General features: G+C 44.9%; 1 protein-coding gene across 2 annotated transcripts in view; it reads right to left on the bottom strand.

Moving 5' to 3' along the window:
- The window catches only part of Tsc22d1 (TSC22 domain family member 1), a 91,422-nt gene that overhangs the window by 26,578 nt on the left and 46,550 nt on the right, over positions 1–18,294 (bottom strand). Inside the window, exon 1 of one of the 2 annotated variants that reach the window (XM_021181805.2) lies at positions 3,954–4,013. The exons of the other annotated variant lie outside the window; for it this stretch is intronic. The gene's annotated coding sequence lies outside the window, so the exon portion shown is untranslated. Of the gene's footprint in view, positions 1–3,953; positions 4,014–18,294 lie in introns of those variants that run through there. 2 annotated transcript variants of the gene reach the window in all.

The raw sequence follows: 18,294 nt of genomic DNA, 5'->3' as shown, positions 1-18,294 counted from the left end.
TGGGATTTGAACTCTGGACCTTCGGAAGAGCAGTCGGGTGCTCTTACCCACTGAGCCATCTCACCAGCCCCCACAGATAAGATCTTAATCTTGGGCCAGTGAATTCTATGTATTACTTTTTTTTTTTTAAAGAATTACTTATTTTATGTATGAGTACACTGTCACTGTCTTCAGACACAGTAGAAGAGGATATCAGATCCCGTTACAGATGGTTGTGTGCAACCATGTGGATGCTGGGAATTGAACTCAGGACCTCTGGAAGAGCAGTCAGGGCTCTTAACCGCTGAGCCATCTCTCTAGCACCTATAAATTACATTAAGACTGGAAAAATATGCAAATAACTAATGGCGGGAACAAAGTCAGTAGACAACTTGGCTACCATACAGACTCACAAAACCACCACAGACCCGGAAGCAGGGAAGAGTGAAGCTTTGGTGAACACTAATGTTCTGGTCCAGGAGATAGACGACTTACCCAGTGCTGTGTCACCAGAACCACAAACTGCTTTGAACAGCCAAGGGCTGGACAGGCAAACTCAGTGTGAGCCACCCCCGTACTCCGTGTCATCTCCTCCAAACAAACTGTCTACACACGAGAGGCTCAAGGACTGCAGGAAAGATCCCTTAGCATGCTTTAGATGAGACCTTACATCTACAGGCCGCCTCTCCCCGCACCACGGTGTGTCACCTTGCCACAGTGGCCTGTGATAAATAAAACTCAAGACGTCATAGGGCCTTCCTCCCCTCAACTATGTTCTATCACACTAGACTAGAGACCAGCACTTGGCATTATTAATAGGAAAACTAATGCAAATTAAGAAAAAAAAAAAAGCAAGATGGAATCAGGCAGCGTTTAACTGCCCAGGTCCACGCCCTTGCCAGGGCCTCTATCCCTTCCCTTCCACCCCTTACTGCTCCATCTTAGTCCTTAGTCTACGCAGTCACTGCTATCTAGAGGGTTCCCTGATAACAACCACACTACATTGTACTGTTTAAGACACCAGGAAAGCCTGGGATGAGGCTCAGAGAACATTCCATCATAAAAGTTAAACTGTAAAGCTCTGCTATATAAAATGGTTAACATTTAACCATACAGAAAAACTTTTGATTTCTGCATAACCACGAGCTTGCTCTGTACTGAACTGAAGGGAACCTACAAACATACAACCCTGCCACCTTGTGGAACACATTCAGAATTACAACCTCTGAGCTAAATGTACTAAAATATACTAGATATTAAAAAGCAGTAATCAAGATAACATATCCATTCTAAAACATTAAATATTAGTGGAGAGGTTCACTAGCATTCATTCAATTGGTTGTTATTGTTTTATTTAGTGAAATCATTTGGAATCAAAACTAAAGTTTCTCTTTAGACATGAGCACAATTGCTCCCGTAGATAGTGAAATAAACTCGGGGTCTCATCCCCTCTGACAGTTACAATAGCCACCACCTGTGCTTAATAAACACAACACGGCAACTCCACTGCCCACCAACAGCACCACTGGACCAATTTTACCCTATGAAGGAGAATTCCTATACAATCTTTACTATTTCATAATTAGATTGCAGTGAGTCCAAACTATTCATTACTTCTTGATAACAAATTGCCACAAAAGAGCCTGGTCTAAAATAGTGAATAAAAAGACAAAAAGAGCCATTGACTTTTTCCGAGTACCTGCTGCAGTCAGGAGTTTTTCAGAAAGCAGTAGTCTTTGGGGAAACACAGCCTCCTTTGATGCTGAGGGTTAACCGTGGCTCTTGTGAGAACATGGGCTGCCAGGTTACAGAAACGCACAAGGCCAAGACAACATCAGACCTTGTGAATGTGGCTCAGTGTGATCCACAGAGCTTCCGATGACCCTGCGTCTGGTCCTTTCCGGGTTCCTATAACAGTCTGCGTGTCCGCCTCGGGGAGGAAGTAAGCCTACCGCCTAAGGGACTGACAAACTCTTAGAACAGTGCTAACGTTCTTCCTGCTTCCAAGGATTTAGTTATGAAACCTGGACAGGATGGACAAAAGCTACAGAGACAAAAATGGAGAATCTGTTCCAAACGTCTTTTTTTCAGATAAGGATTCCATCTTTTGGCGAAGTGTTTTCCTTTGTTCTGTTTTGTTCTTCACAAACAACAAAACAAAACTTGTAGGCGAGAAGCAGGGAGATCATTACTTCTTTTCCTGCTCTACAATTCCATCTGAAGGAAACTGGAAAACTGGCTATCTCCAAATCTCCTGAGAAAGGCTTCTCTCTCCCGTTGTGAGTCAGCATTCCTCACGATTAGTCAGCATTCCTCATCCCGAGTCAGAGTCTCCCCCACCTTCCTGTCCAGCCCTTCAGCCCCTCAGCCCCTCAGCCCCTCAGTCCCTCAGCACCAATGGCATACAAAGGTATATCTGTGTCTCTTTCCCTCTTACCCACGTACACAGCAAACATCTAAGCACTGGGTCTTAAGAACGAAAACATGAGGAGCCACAGTTACCCTCCAAGTATTAATAATTCAAAATGGTTTAAGCTCTGGTATCAAAGTTAAGAGCTAACTGTGCTATTCAACTCAATTTCTTTTCTTTTTTTTTAAAGTCTCACTCTGGGTGTGTTAGCACACACCTTTAGTCAAAGTGCTAGGGGTTTAGAGGCAGGTAGCTCTGTTAATTTGAGGCCAGCCTGGTCTACATAGCAAGGAGAGCTAGACAGTGAAAGTGCCTGCCTTTAACAAAGAAAGGGAGAAAGGGAGGGAGGGAGAGAAGGAGGGAAGGAAAAAGGGAGGGAAGGTCTCACTGGATGGCACTTGCTGGTTGGGAACTCAATGGAGAACAAACTGTCCACATTTCCCTATCCCCTGCCCCTGCTTCCAAGCTGCTGGACTTGCCCATGGCCTTGTACCATCACACTAGGCTTTAGAAAGAATCTCATGTAATTTATCTGCCAACTGAAGCAAAAGACTCCTCTTGTCACATCGCCACCCAGTCCTCCAAGTATTTTTAAAGTAGCTCTTAAGATTTCCTAACTAGGGCTGGCAAGATGGCTCAGTGGGTAAGAGCATACTGACTGCTCTTCTGAAGATCCTGAGTTCACATCTCAGCAACCACATGGTAGCTCACAACCACCCACAATAAGATCTGATGCTCTCTTCTGGTGTGTCTGAAGACAACTACAGTGTACTTATGTATAATAATAATAAGTCTTTGGGCCAGAGCAAGTGGGGTTGACCTAAAAATTCAGTTCCCAACAGCCATATGAAGGCTCACAACCATTTATACAGCTACAGTGTACTCATATATATGAAATTGTAATATCCAAAATAAATTCAAGACTACCCAGTACCTTCCCCCTTCAAAAGGACTTTCCAAACTGTACTAGCAGGCCAAGTACAGAGTCAGATAAAAAGCTGGCTGACTAAACAAATATAGAGACATAGTTTTGACGGTCAAAATTACTAAGCTTCCAAAACAAGATTAACAATCCCCCTGCCCCGCCTCACACTAAAAACCTCATGGACAGACAAAATGAGAGTCACCCTATAAAAACCAACCAATGTCTAAAAAGGTTATTGGCTACACCAATTAAAATAAGCCAGTCTACTCTGGTGCCTATATCTGGCCCTTACAAAGGTATAAAAACTGTGTTCTTTCTTTGTTCTGGGTCTCTCCTCCAGCCTGCGTGCTGAGAGGGGGTTCCCCAACCTGTTGGATAAGTAAATTCCTCATGCGTTTTGCAACGATGGCGATCTCTGTGGTCTTTGTGAGTGAGGGTCTTTTGATAAGCTACAACAAAATAAATAATTAAAAAAAAAAAAAAAGATTTCCTAACTAGGAAAAAGAAAACAAAATGGCTGATCTGGACTTAATGCCAACCTCCAAGAGGGCAGCAGCCAACTGCCTCCCCAGGTAGAAACCAGTGTGTGGGAGAGGGGGGTGGGGAGCCAGTTCATCCCTTACTAGAGTTAGTACTCACAGCGCTCTTAACTCTAGATCACAGTACAGGTTTCATGTGTAGACACAATGGTGGCCGTCCTCCAAGCCTGCCTCTGCCCCCCCGCTCGCTCCCCCCACCAGGTCCAACTGACACTCCTGGGGGACCAACAAGTGCTTCAGATGAAAGTTCTCAAGTTCCATCTGACCCTCGAGGCAGTTTCTACTTAAAGGGGAAGCAGCCTAATTTATTTATGGTGACACACTATGACAGAGTAAAAAAAAATGCCATATACAATGGTAGAGGTATCTGCCCCATTTCAAGGGGTTAAGGGGCACAGGAGATTGTCATGGGGCTTTCCGAAGTTAACCCTTATGACCTTTGTTGACCATATCTACCCAACCCTAGACCTCAGAGAGATTCAGTGCGAGTTTCCGCAGGCCTTGAAATGTGTTTGTATGGCGAGATGAAAACTAGTGGTAAACAGCAAAAGGATTTAGGAATGAAGGAAGACTTGGGGAGGAGAAAATCTAACAGGGAAGGAGGGAGGAGAAAAGATTAGGAGGGAAGGAGGGTGGGAAGGAAGACATGAAGAGGGAGAATATGAGGGAAGGGAGGGAGGACAGAGGAGGGAGGAGGGAAGTAAAGAGGGGAGGAGGGAAAGAGGAGGGGAGGAGGGAGAAAGAAAAGAGGAAAGAGCTGACAGGGAGAGGTAAGGGAGAAGTTGAGGGAAGGAGAGAGGGAAGAAAGGAGGAAGAGGAAAGAATGGAGGAGGGAGGAGAGAAGAGGGAGGAGGGAGGAGGGAAAAGGACCCAGTGTCCCAAATAAGCCGATGATGACAACTGCCACCAAAACATAGATCATACAGTCACTGAAAATAAATATTCTAACAGAGCTTGAGGGCAAAACAGATTTAGGGTTTTCAAACTCAACCACAATGTGATCACTGGTGTACCAGGAAACGAGGCATTGATGTCCACCCAGCTTCCCACTTCAGCCACCACAGAAGCAAACCCTATGCGAACCGTAAAGCCATGGGTGCAGCTTCTTTCCAAGAACCCAAGGACCAAAACATCAAAATCCCCTCAGAAAACACGAGTGTTAGCTCTACTTCCATGGACAAAGTATACATTTGTAACATAATATATGTAGGTAACTATTAAAGTTGACTCTTTTTGTTGATTATCTAAAAATCGTCAATATGCAAAAGCAATGATCATGTGCGCTAGCTAGTTTTTTACTTTTATATTTTAATTGTGTGTTTGATATCTGTGTGTTTGTGGTATGTATGTGTGAACACAGTATGTGTGTGGGGGAGGTATGTATGTATGCGGTATGCACAGGCATGCTCTCCCTGCGCGTGTTGTGGGGAGGACAGACATCAACACTACCTGTTTCCCCACCACTCTCCACCTTATTCTTTGAGACAGGGTCACTGAGCCGGAGCTCACTGTTTTGGATCTGGTCACCTCCACCCTCCCAGCTTTTACGTGGGTGCTGGGAAACTCAACTCAGGTTCTTGTGTCTATGTAGCAAACTTGGTGCCATCTCCTCGCTACATATTTATTACAAAAGAGTATCCGTAACTACATGACTCAACACATTGACCATTATGAATAAATGCCGTTGGTGAGTACTGCACACCTATAGCCCCAAACACTTGGAAGATTGAGGCGGACAGACCATAAAGTTCTAGATCAGCCTAGGCTATAGTGAGACCCACTAAAGAAGATGCATGGGGGCTGGAGAGATGGCTCAGCGGTTAAGAGCACTGACTGCTCTTCCAGAGGTCCTGAGTTCAACTCCCAACTCCCACATGGTGGCTTACAACCATCTGTAATGGGGTCTGATGCCCTCTTCAGATGCCCTGGTATCTGAAGAGAGCAATGGTATACTCATATACATAAAATAAATTTTTAAAAAAGATTTAAAAAAAAGAAAACACATGAAAAAACAAATAATAGAGGCCTTCTACTCAGAGATAATCCTTAATTTTAAAACATAGTCAATGTTAAAGTATAATCGCTTAAGATTTAATAATTAAAGTTAGCATAAAAATAGACTTTTCAGGCTGGAGAGATGGCTCAGCAGTTAAGAGCACTGACTGCTCTTCTGAAGATCCTGAGTTCAAATCCCAGCAACTACATGGTGGATCACACCCATCTGTAATGAGATCTGATACCCACTTCTGGTATGTCTGAAGACAGCTACAGTGTACTTAGATATAATAAATAAATAATAAAAAATGTTCCTAAATACATCGTACTAAGAAATTAATCGCCATTGACCAATCAAAGTTAAAGTTAAAAATCATTCAATGTATTTTCTAAGATGGAGAATAAAAATAACATCACTAGCCAGGCAGTGGTGGCGCACACCTTTAATCCCAGCACTTGGGAGGCAGAGGCAGGTGGATTTCTGAGTTCGAGGCCAGCCTGGTCTACAAAGTGAGTTCCAGGACAGCCAGGGCTACACAGAGCAGCCCTGTCTTGAAAAAAAAAAAAAAAAAAAAAAAGGGAGAGAGAGAGAGAGAGAGAGAGAGAGAGAGAGAGAGAGAGAGAGAGAGAGAGAGAGAGAGAGAGAGAGAGAGAGGAGAAAGAAATTAAATTCTGGGGGCTGGAGAGATGGCTCAGCAGTTAGGAGCACTAACTGCTCTTCCAGAGGTCCTGAGTTCAATTCCCAGAAACCACTTGGTAGCTTGCAACCAACCCCAACCGTAAGGGGATCTGATGCCCTCTTCTGGTGTATCTGAGAACAGCAACAGTGTACTCATAAATAAACAATTTTTTTTAAAGAAGTTAAATTCAAAAACAATGAAATAACAGCTATAACTTTAGACACAGCTTCCCCATAATTACTGTGCACTCAATACTGGGCAGACCTGTACACCAAGGTAACAACAATAAGTTTTCATGTAGTATAAAACTACAAAATGTGTTAAGAAACACAAGAAACAAAATGTAGCTAACCTTGAGGTTTAAAAAGGCTAGAACAAGCTAACAAAATCTTACATAAATTGTATGTCAACATACTGAGGTTTGGTTAGCCTGAGAATTTGAGATTATTTCTCTAAACCAAAGTATATGGAAGGACCCAGAAATGGTGAATATGAGAAGTGGAAAGGCAGCAAAAGAACTCAAGAAACTCGAAATAACCCCGCTCAGCCCGTTTTAATCCAGTAGTCTTTGTCATTGTGATCGATTTGTGTGTTTTAAACCAAGAACGCCGTGTGAACGGTAGCCTGATCAGTTAGTTATAAAGCTATCGAGACCATTCCTCGGACAAGTCTGAAGCCAAACGTCCAAACACTGGCTAACCTGGAACAGATATCGTCGCTAGAACAGCCAAACACCCAGATTCCACACAGCAGAGACTAAATCAAAGTCCCCCCAGCAATGCGCCAGCTATGGGACAAGGCTTCAGGGGAAAAAAAACAAACAAAAAACAAAACAGATCCAGATGTACACCAAGAAGAAATTATGCCTACAAGACAGCAGGTGGCGCCAACACACCATGTCCTATTAGAATGCCTTCCATATCCTACAACATTTCTATACGTAGTACCCATGCTACCTAATGATTTTATTTATGTAATACTTTGTAATTTTTAGCACATTGCTTTCATTACTCTGAGTACACAGGCATTTTATACACCCATTACAGCTATATTTAAGATGCATTGCTTTAATAAAAAATAAAATTAGGAAATGTTAAATATAAGAAATATATTGCCACAAAGCTCCACGTTTAAAAAAGAAATGCCTTGAGTAGAAAGCCATCTGTGTGTGAAAAGGCCGTGATGAGACCTTACTCTGTTAACCTAAACTTTAAATTTAAAGTACGTGTATATAGTAAAATGGAGTAAGAACGGAGAGAGTACGAGCAGGTAAAAGCCAAAAGTGCATGAATGCACTGAAGCGCCCTCAGCTCAGCCTCACAGTCGGAAGATAGCTCCCGTCAATTCCAGAAATGCTAACATCGTCTTTTAAACCAGTGCCTTCTGTAAGAATTTCATTTCTACATGGGACTGTGCAGAACATGATCTTTTCCAAGCTGCAGAGTACACCACACAGTCCTTGTCCCCTGCCCCACTAACCCATCCCAAGAGCTTCCGACTTAGAAGCCAACAACGTCTCTGATGTAGACGTGCACCGAACTTTAGTTGGTCTGTGGCAAGAAATGTGCCAAAGCATTTCTTTCTTGTTAGTCTAGGATGGAAAGGCAGCTAATGACAGAAATGGCTAAGTCTGTAATAATCACAGCAAACACAACGGAATGTTGATAGCACGAGGTAACGACACACCATTCTAAAAGTTAGTCCAGTTGTAGACTGCTACTGCACCACACTGACAGTGCTGGCTGAGGGGTGCCTCCCACGGCACTGTAAGTCAACAGAGGCTGCTCACCATGGGGTATGTGACTTGAAACCACAGAAAACACATAGCACTCCACTTACATGACATCACAGGACGACGGACAGAAAATAAAACTTAAGAGAATGGGAGCTCTGCCTGTTTGTCATTAAGGAAAAAAAATATGATACAAGTTTGCTGGGGGAAAAAAAAGTAATATAAACAGAATACTAAACAAAAGCTAAGCCCTCTCCTGCTTAAACTTTTAGTTCTCAACATTCTCATTTTCGTAGAAGCCATCTGAAACCCCACTAGTTGGTAACCACACTTAAAATATAATCTTTTTCCAAGAGAGAGTTTGAACAGAAGTACCCTACATTTGTAATTGCTGTTCCCAGAAGGACATGAATTACTAAATGAAAATTTCAGTGGTAGGCAGGAATCTCCTCCCCGAGTGTTACTGTGAGACAGGTCTCAGAGGCACCCAAGGCAGCACAGGCTCCTGTCACCACTCCTACCTATCCACAATAGCTCTGCAGCGACAGCGTGCTGCAGAAACTCCACAGGACGCAGAGAATCAATCTGAAACTGTCCAGAAAGTCCCTGCTGTCACAGTGCTGAAGGGGTGAGGCGGACTGCAGCCAGAGAAAGACATCAGTGCCCTGACTTCAGGGCTGGACCCTCACTTGCTACAGTAGCGCTTGTCATTCCTGACATATCCAGTGGTGGTGCAGCCACAAGACTGTCTATCAGGGTAAGCAACAGCAATCCTGACTGATGCTGGCATGCTCCACGGGAGGAAGTTCATACTTGATACTATAGACCTAGTCAAAATCCTTATCTAGAGATGTAACAGGCCAGGATGAACCTACTGGTATCTGTTGTTACTGTTGTTTTTCTACATGATCACTTTACCAAACTGCCTTCTAAACATTTCTATCCATAGACTGGCGTGGCTCCCAACCTTAGTCAGAGAAGCATCTATGCCTGACTGTTCACAGTGCCGCTAAGAAGCAACTGCAAGCCCTCAGCCATGAATGGGACAGGGGGAGGAAAGGATGTAAGGACAGATCGCGGGGCAGAGTCTCTGGTCACGACGTGGCTGCTGCATGCTTGAACACTCGGGAAGATCTGCACAAGGTCGAACCTGAGCGTGAGGTGGGAGGGGCTCCCGAGGCCCCGCCCCTAGTGGAGCAGCTACTGCCTTGGGAGAGCCACTTTCTCTAGGATGGTCACTAGTAAGGAGCCGCATTCTCCGGTGGATGAGCCCACACCTATGCACACATGGATGCGCTAGCTGGACTCGATGGTTTTCAAAAAACGTACGTTCATTAAAAAATTATGAAAGGAAGGAATGGACTCAGAGATGTGAGGGAGGGATCCTGGGGAGACGTGGCCGGAGGCAGTGACGGTGGACGTGATCCAGAGACGTTGACACGACCTAGACATACACATACTTGTAAGAGGGTTTTAAAAGTAACGTTCCAAATACAGCAGAGGTGGCCGTCCTGACATTTACAGCCGATTGAGTTATTTCGGTCTTTCACCGCGCAACAATTCTGCCAATAGGAGTGGTCTTCTCAGCTAAAAAACAAACAAAACCTCAAAGCCGTATGTAGTAAATACTAGATTTCTGATTAGTTTTCCTAGGAGACATTTCAAAAACATACCGCTGGTTCAGAGAGACTAGCTAATGAGGGTAACTTTCAAAGCCAGAGTGGGGGGCCCACGGACTGAAGACTTGAAGAGAGTGAAACAGAGAGGATGCAGAATGAAATCTTCCTGCCGTTTGTTGCTGTGAAACATCTAAAACATCTCATTAAGAAAAGGAAGCCAACCCAATTAGAAAGGTATGAATCGGAAGGTACAGTTGACAAACCATTGGAATAAAGGGAAATGCAACTGTTGCGTGGGTAACATCAAACTTGTAGAATGACTAAATACGAATTTAAAATTACAGGACGGTAGTTCATGTACATCGTGAGGAGTGGAATGGGTAGTAACTGGGGTTGAAATCTAAGGGATTCGGTTTTGTTTTCCTTAGAAAGCTGGCCTTAGGATAATCTCAGACTTTTAAAGTTGATAATACAAATGGTATGAATGAGAAGACCAGCAGTGTAACCCAGAGCACCTAAGCTAGAAAGGGAGTAAAGCAGAATAGGTAGAAAAGCAAAAAACAAAACAAAACAAAAAACCCCAAAACAACAGATTCCTGAATCTAAACCAAGAATTGGAGGCAGGGGGTCGATGGAAGTCACACCGTGGTCCCAACTCGCCAGGGAAGGGACTTAAGCTGCCACTGCCCGCACCGAGCACCTAGGAGACAAACTGAGCCTCACAGGCGTAGAGTTGGCAAATCTGGAAAGTAGGGAACGGGAGTACTGACCATATTAACCTGGAAAGATTATATGCTTTGCAGAGACAAAAGCGAGTCCAGTAACAGTTAAGATGATAAGCACTACACCTCCATGGTTTATAATATGTTAACTCATTTACCTCTTAACTAAGGCTCTTCACCAAACCACTGCATGCAGAAGACTGAGAGGTGGCTTTCCCACCACCCAAGGACGGCCCTTAAGTAGTGCCATGCTAGGACCATGGAGCAAAGGTCAACCCATTCACACAGACGCCATCAAACTTCCCAAGAAACTCCAGTAAAGAAATCCAGCAGGCAGACTGCTCTGTTCCCACTTGACAGCCAAGTAAACGGAGACTGGAATCGAGTTACCCGACCAAGCTCACCTTGCTGGCACATCACGGAACCAATATGCAGACTGAGCCTGGCTCCAGAACCCTTGCCACTGTAGTCAGGCCCCTCTGCTACCTACTATGAACCCTTCTTCCACATGGCGATTTTCTCTGGCCTATACCTTAAAAACCTGCCCTTTTCAAATCTTTATAAATTAATCTCAGTGATTCACAGTGAACCACCAGACACGTAAACTAAAGACCACAGACAACGTCCCCTGGACCCCTGCAGCAGTGGGCTTACCAAGGGTATTCAGCATTTGCCTGGTTGATCATTGCGACTAACTGCAGTTGTAAGACAGTGATAAACAGAGGAAAGCGAGACTAGGCAGGCAGGCGGGCACGGCTCGCACAGCACAAACACGCCTTGGGAAAGTCGGCCACAGGACCCTATTAGCACAGGGAGCACTCTGGACAGCCTTACAATGCAAACGTCCATAACCGGTACTTCTCAAGTTATCTAAGCCTAGGATGAAGGCTGCTAGCTCTGCTCCCGGGCAGGTACCCCCAAGATACAGATTAAAGCAGAGGACATAAAGATGGAGCCCCTAGAAGTCTGCTGGGGCTCCATTCTTGGAATCTATAAACCTAAGTAAACTTGGTAGAAAAAGGGAGAAAATAAATGGTCTCTACCCAAAGTACAAGAAGCCATATGCAAATACCTTTGAATTTTCACAGAGCTGTCGTTGCTAATAGGTTTGTAAATCATCCCGAGGCCCAAGATGTCGTCAGTTTGAGAAAAGAAGGGGTGAAGATATAATCTACAACATAAAAATTTTTTTCGGTATTTCCAACTCTAATGCAGAGCAAACCCGAGCGTTTGCTGTAGAGACATCTTTACTCTGAGACAAAGGCGGCATAGGCAGGTGACACAGAAGCAGAGCTGGCCACTGATAATGTGGGTCGTAAGTATCCCATCACAGTCACTCGATCCTCTCCCACCCTCCCTCCACTTGAGCTACTCAAACCCAACCTCAGACTCCTGGCTGTTTCTGCTTTTTATTTCAATGAGAAACACTTGAGACACTTCACCACTAAAAATACGCTAATACTGTCCTGGCAAAACAGAGCTTGCATTCCTATAGAGAGACAGAGTGTTTCAAGTCAACCCTGTCAAGCATGCCAGTTAATATGCCTGGACTTCATGCAGGAATCCCAGCCAGGGTAAAACCGAGCCCCTGCGGGTGGTTCCTACCAGTGCTTCCAAACACATGAAAAACCTCCAGCCTGGAAGAGGGAATACATTGTAACCTGATGTCGTCCAAGGGAATAAAACCGGCTCAGGCCATTCAATCCGGCTTTGCTTACTGGGATAAAATTCTTCTCCAGGAGAAGAATTATTAGCATTATTTTTAACCCGTTAGGTACTTTTTAAGCTTCCAGAAACTTTCCATTTAAAGTCTTCAGTGAACTGATGAAAAATAATCTAAAATGAAATGAGGGTATCATTTGCCCCAATGATAATGGCTATCATTCCTTCAATCAAGATCATGGAAAATAAAACCGATACCCAAACTGACATCATACGTTTAAACCGTCAGAGATTTAACATGGAGGCCAGCAGCAAACCTTAATCCTCAACGCCCCTTCTTAAACACCCTCGTTGAATTTGCTAGCGAAATGCATGAGCATGGGAGGGAGCTAGAAACCCTTGTACCGGGAGACAGTTCCACACTGTGCCTGGGCAGCTGTGCTCTGCATACAGGCATGCAGAAGGCTGTCTCCAACAGAGGCCGCCGAACGATTGAGACTATGTTCTCCAAGTATTAAAACTGTGTGCTGTTCTGGCATCCAGGGGCTCCATAGTCGTCATCTTTGTATGGTTTCGGTTAAAATGTGTATTTTTGTTAAAACGACATTAGGCTTGTTTTATTCAAACCATATAATTAAACAAGGAAACCACATGCTCTTTGTTAAATGATCCCAGAAAACTTCAGTGACCTCACTTTGACTGATGAAACTGCCTTGTGCTGGCTTAAATGACCACATTTCAAAACACCCTTCGCACATTTCAATACTCATCTCTGGGCTATTGTGAAGACTAAGTAAATTAATATATGGTTAAAAGACTTTGGCTGTTATTGGATAACTCGGCTTTTTTATAAACTTCAATTTGATTCAAAAGGTACTTCAGGAAGTGCCAACTACGTTTAAGACACCATGCTAGATTCTATGGGGCTAGTCACAGAACGATTAAAACATGCCCCATCCTGGAGGTACTTAGGGGTGGATTTTTAATCTTAACATGTATTAATGGAGCTAGGAAGATAATTCAATCAATATAATGCTTGCTGCACAAGCAGGAGAGGACTGGAGTTCATATCTCCTGCACCCACTTAAAAAAAAAACAAAAACAAAACCAAAAACTGAGCACAGGGACAGACCCTTTGACCTCCAGCACACAGGGAAAAAGCTGAAGTTGGTGGCGGGTATCTGTGACCCCAACGATGGGACGCAGAGGCCGATAACTGGACTATCAGCAAGCCAAAGTCTTTTAAACATATACTAACTTACTTAGTCCTCACAATAGCCCAGAGATGGGTATTAACTGCTCCCAACTTAGAGATGAAGAAAGCAAAGCCCAGAGAGATTGGATAAGCAGCTGGCCCTGGTGCTGGCAAGAGGAGCAGCAGAGGCAGGAAATGCGGAGAGGGTGGTATGAAGCGAAGGTAGGCAGGAACTTGTTAAAAGCACAACAACAACAAAAAATGCATGCTGTGCTTTCAATGGAAGAGGACATCTCGTTGGGTAGAGCCTGCAAGATCGTCCCTTAATGGGGAAGAGGAAGCAAGGATCCTGAGAAAAGATAAACAAGAGAAGGAGCTGTGCGGAGGCGCTGTGTTAGATAGGAGCAAGAGGGCCCCCTAGCGGCCACTAATGCTGTCTAAGCTGAGTGCTGCGAGAGAGGGTTTTAGTAAAGGAAGCTGCGGCTGTGAAGGAGATAAGTGATCTTAGAGCCTAGCTCATCACCAGTTTCTCTCGCTAATAATCAAGTGTGTCGACTGTGGATGCTAAATGAGGACAATGGGGAAGGCCCTGAGAAGACAAAAAGAAGACGACCAAGGCAGTTATAGAACTGCGGGGAATGTGCACTGCCCGCTGTGTCCCAGTGCTGCGGCTCAAGAACCAGCAGGCTGGAGGCCAGTGAAGACAGTCTGAGCTGACCAGGCTGTTGAACATGGGTGACTAGAAGACCAGGGCAATCCCACACGGGGGGTGGGGTGGGGGGAGGCGCTCAGGCCACCAGGAGGCAGAGCGCACGCTTCTTCGAGAGATGGCCAAGAAGAGTTAGGGTCATCTGTGCAGAGCAGAGGAAGATGAAGATGAAAAAAAGGCAGAGGCCTAAGGGAACGACCCTCACATCCTACACAAGAGTGTGTCCGGCGAGGGAAATAGCCAGGAAGAAAACAGCGGCGCCACAATGCCCAGATGAGGGAGGAAAGGCCAAGCCCAGGCAGAACTGTCCCGAATCAAAACAACATCATCATGATGAAAGAATCAAGAACCGAATTATTTTACATTGACCTTAAATACCTTACTGAAAATTACATTTTTTTTTCAAATTTACAAAACGCAAGAATTGGAGGCCAACTTAAAAGCAAGCAAATGTTACAGAACTCTAAAACTCTTCATTTTGAGAGACGAGGGCCCTGTTTCCCCAAAAGATGGTCCCATGATAGAAACAAAAAACAGTGCCCTGCAATGTCAATTTCGTTCAATTTCACTAGGTGAGGTGCTTCCTATCAAACCGCAACACAGAATGAAATAAGTGGATTACATGACTTGGGAGGAGTCTCACCCTGGCCCCTCACCCTGGCCCTCGTACTCCATGTAACTCAGCATAATGGATGCTTAGCACAGGGACCACATGGGTCCTGTGACAACACGGGGAGTACAGAGGCCTGTCCCTGTGCCTGGGGAGTCAGATACATACATGAGGTTGTCAAGATAATGCAGAGCAAAGCACATGTCAAACTCTGAGCTCATCTACTGTGAGCTGAAGTTACGACAGGACTGGGAAAGATTCAACCTCTGATGCGATTCATACGATGCTTGAGGTTGGGAGAAGCTGACAAGCGCTTTCCTTTCTATTTCAGTACTGCAAATGTCCCAACTTTCGGCTCTTCGGATATGAAACAGGAATACGGGCATCTTTCTAAATTCATCGTACCATTTATAGCTAATCTCACAGGGATGTTCAACGACAGCTGACAATAAGCCTCTGAGATTGATGTGTAAACGGGTTTTGCCCGGGTTTAGCTGGTTAGACTTGGGCAATCCCCTGGGTACAGTGTTTCCATTTGGCAAGCTTTAGTTTTCCATGGGGCAAACCTGGCAGTTAGTTATCTTGACTGTCGATGGTCACAATGTGAGTTTAGCTAAAAGTGCAGGGGAGGTGAATGAATCAGTATAACCTTGTCACCAGGACAACAGAAGTGACTTTCCAACATATCTCCCTGTGTCTGGGATCACTTGTCTGTTATCTCCAACCCAGCAGCCAGAAGGATCTTAAGAAACAAAACAAAGGAACAGGAGAGCCGGTTGCCTCCTCTTCTAGCTCCCCTCAAAAGTCCTTAGCATGGCTCCAGCAGGGCACTGGACCCTCCCCTCTGTGTATGCCCCTCCCCTCTGTGTATGCCCCTCTAGCCTCTGGTCTCAATGCTGGCTAAATCGCTGGCCCTTTGCTCCAGACACCCAGGACTCTCTTCTGAGCCCTGAGCAAGCTCACTTCCTACTACAAAGCCTTTGTCTCTCCTGGGCTCTCTGCCAGTGTAGACGCAGAGTCAAGACATGCAGCCCCCATCCTCTGAGAGACTTCTGGGGAGTGTCTCCTTAAAAACTGACAAGACATCACACAGGACACCCCACGTCCTAGGCATGGTGTGACAAGTTAACAATCTTGCCAAGACATGTTAAAGAATGCGTTAAAATAAAAATCAGTAAGTCCGGTCCACTGAACAAGGGGGCTCTAAATTTTTGCGGCAACTCCAGACCCAATATAAGTTAAGTCAATGGTACTTCCACCTCCCCATCAGCCAGCACAGTTATCAGAAACAAAATAGCAATAAAAAGAATGACCCTGGAAACGAAAACTCATGGCAGGACCTAGTAAGGTCTGAAAGGAACCTGCTCCCGCTGTTGCCAGTCTTCATAAAATGATGAAGTCCGTAAGATACGTTTGTATTCTGCCAGCAGATCAACTCCTATGAATTCACCCAAGGCAGCAGCAATCCTGAGAGAATGCGCAGAGGACTGCACAGACTGGAGTACTCCTTACTGCGGGGGGGGGGGGGGGGGGGGGGGGGGGGGGGTGGCAGGGCAAGGAGCGGGAGAATGAAATCAACACGTGGCAACATAACAGAGAAGGCAACGCTGGAGGGTCCAGATGTTTTTATACAACAACTAAAAATGTTTCCAAAGAAAATTTTTGATAAAACGGAGACATTTTTTAAGGCGAAGAAGAAGAAGAAGAAGAAGAAGAAGAAGAAGAAGAAGAAGAAGAAGAAGAAGAAGAAGAAGAAGTAACCTGCAAAGTTGTATATACCAAGTGTACTTTCAAACATTTCCAAACAACATGAAGGAAATCTCTGCCCGGTGTTCTGCCTTTCTACAGCTGAGCACACGTCACTATCACGGGGGAGGGGGTGGGGCGGCGGTGGGATTAACAATAGAGTTCAACTTATATGTGGGTGGAGAAAGGGAAGCTGTTAACTTTATACAATATCCACCCGCCCTTTATTTTTGTCATTAAGTTGTTGGTACACTAAGGTTAGGGTTAAATCTGATTTCTAGCATCTAACACACAGCCAGCCTGGTAGTTGTCCAAAATGACTATATATGCAAACAGTCACCCACTCACTGAGCCAGCTAAGCAAAAATACACACACATGCTTTTTTTAAACAGACAAGAAACAGCCTGCCAAGTCAAAAATCTTTTGTGTGGAGTATAGTTGATTATTATTAAGAGCAAATGCTGACTCCTGTAAGTGCCTTTTTAAAAAGCCTTTTGAAAAGAAAGAAAGAAAAAAAAAAAAGATAAGTTTCCCAGCTGACATGGGTTCTAATTTAAACACTGAGGACAGATGAGACGTGACTGGGTTGGAGCCTGGAAGGAAATCTGGATAGTGGAGTGGTCCTGGCCACAGCTCTCCTGAGCAGCCTCCATCCCTCAGGCTGCAGTTCTAACCCCAGACTTCTCCACACACTTCCTGGGCAGTCACACTGCTTCTTACACTGCATTAATGATCACCATTAAGATGGCAGCTCCCAAGCCAATGCCTTCATTTCAGATTCTTCTCTCGAACTTGGGGCTCAGATCTGAACCCCCACCGACCAATGCACTCAAAGGGACTTAGTGTTCCCTCTAGACACAGAACCAAGTCCCCTTTACTTCATATACATCCCTCGGTAAGTCTTAGGAATTCACAGAAATTGTCAACCTCTCCTAGTCCAGGTTGATATTAGCTCTTCCGGGAACCCTGAAGCTGCCTGCTAGTTTGCTTGCTTTCAGTCCTAACCCTTAGCAGCCCTCCCCAGGAGCCATTGTCAATAAACGGGCATCAGTTTCTCAGAAAGGTCTTCCCAGTCTCCAGACCAGGCTGGGTTTAACAGTGATGGATCAAGCAGGATCCCTCGATCTCCGTCAGCCTCACAGTGACCTGGTGTTCTCTGCTGTGGAGTGGGCTTCAGCCCACGGGATTTACCCCCGCTAGCCTGGCTCGCTGGACGGGATCTAATGTGTGACTGGCACTTTGATAGGCCTCTCTCTGCAAACCTCAACCACAAACCTTTTTATTCCTATTTTCAAATGTACACACAATTTTGTGTCTGTCAACTAAAATCTCACTGCTAAAAATGTTTGCCATATACCTTTTAGTCGCTATATGGAACGCAGAGACCTGCAACTGTTGTGACACATGAAAGAGGTCTTCACGGGTCAAAACCTAGAGGTAATCATTAGGAACATACTGACTGAAAGAGAGACTGTCTCATAGGCCTTGCCGCTTGTCCATCTCATAAGCCACGCTTGCTTCCTTAGTCATTCTCCTTTTGATCCTGAACTTGTATAAACCACTAGAAACAGTGCCTAACAGAAGCTATTACCGGAGACTCGATTCCAGTCCCCACGAGTCAACCAGTGCCATGAAGCAGCCCGTGGGAAGCCCTCCCACCTCTTCTACCCGATCCTCTGCTTGGCAGTTTGCTAGAAAAGGCCTTTGTGAAAGATCAGGCTGCTAGACGGCTCCTGCAGGTTCCAAGAAGCAGCTCCCAGCAATGTGGTA

The sequence above is a fragment of the Mus caroli genome, chromosome 14, assembly GCF_900094665.2.
Source record: "Mus caroli chromosome 14, CAROLI_EIJ_v1.1, whole genome shotgun sequence".
Taxonomy (NCBI): domain Eukaryota; kingdom Metazoa; phylum Chordata; class Mammalia; order Rodentia; family Muridae; genus Mus; species Mus caroli.
Note: the sequence above shows the minus strand (reverse complement) of the source record. Positions and strands in the feature narration are given on the sequence as shown.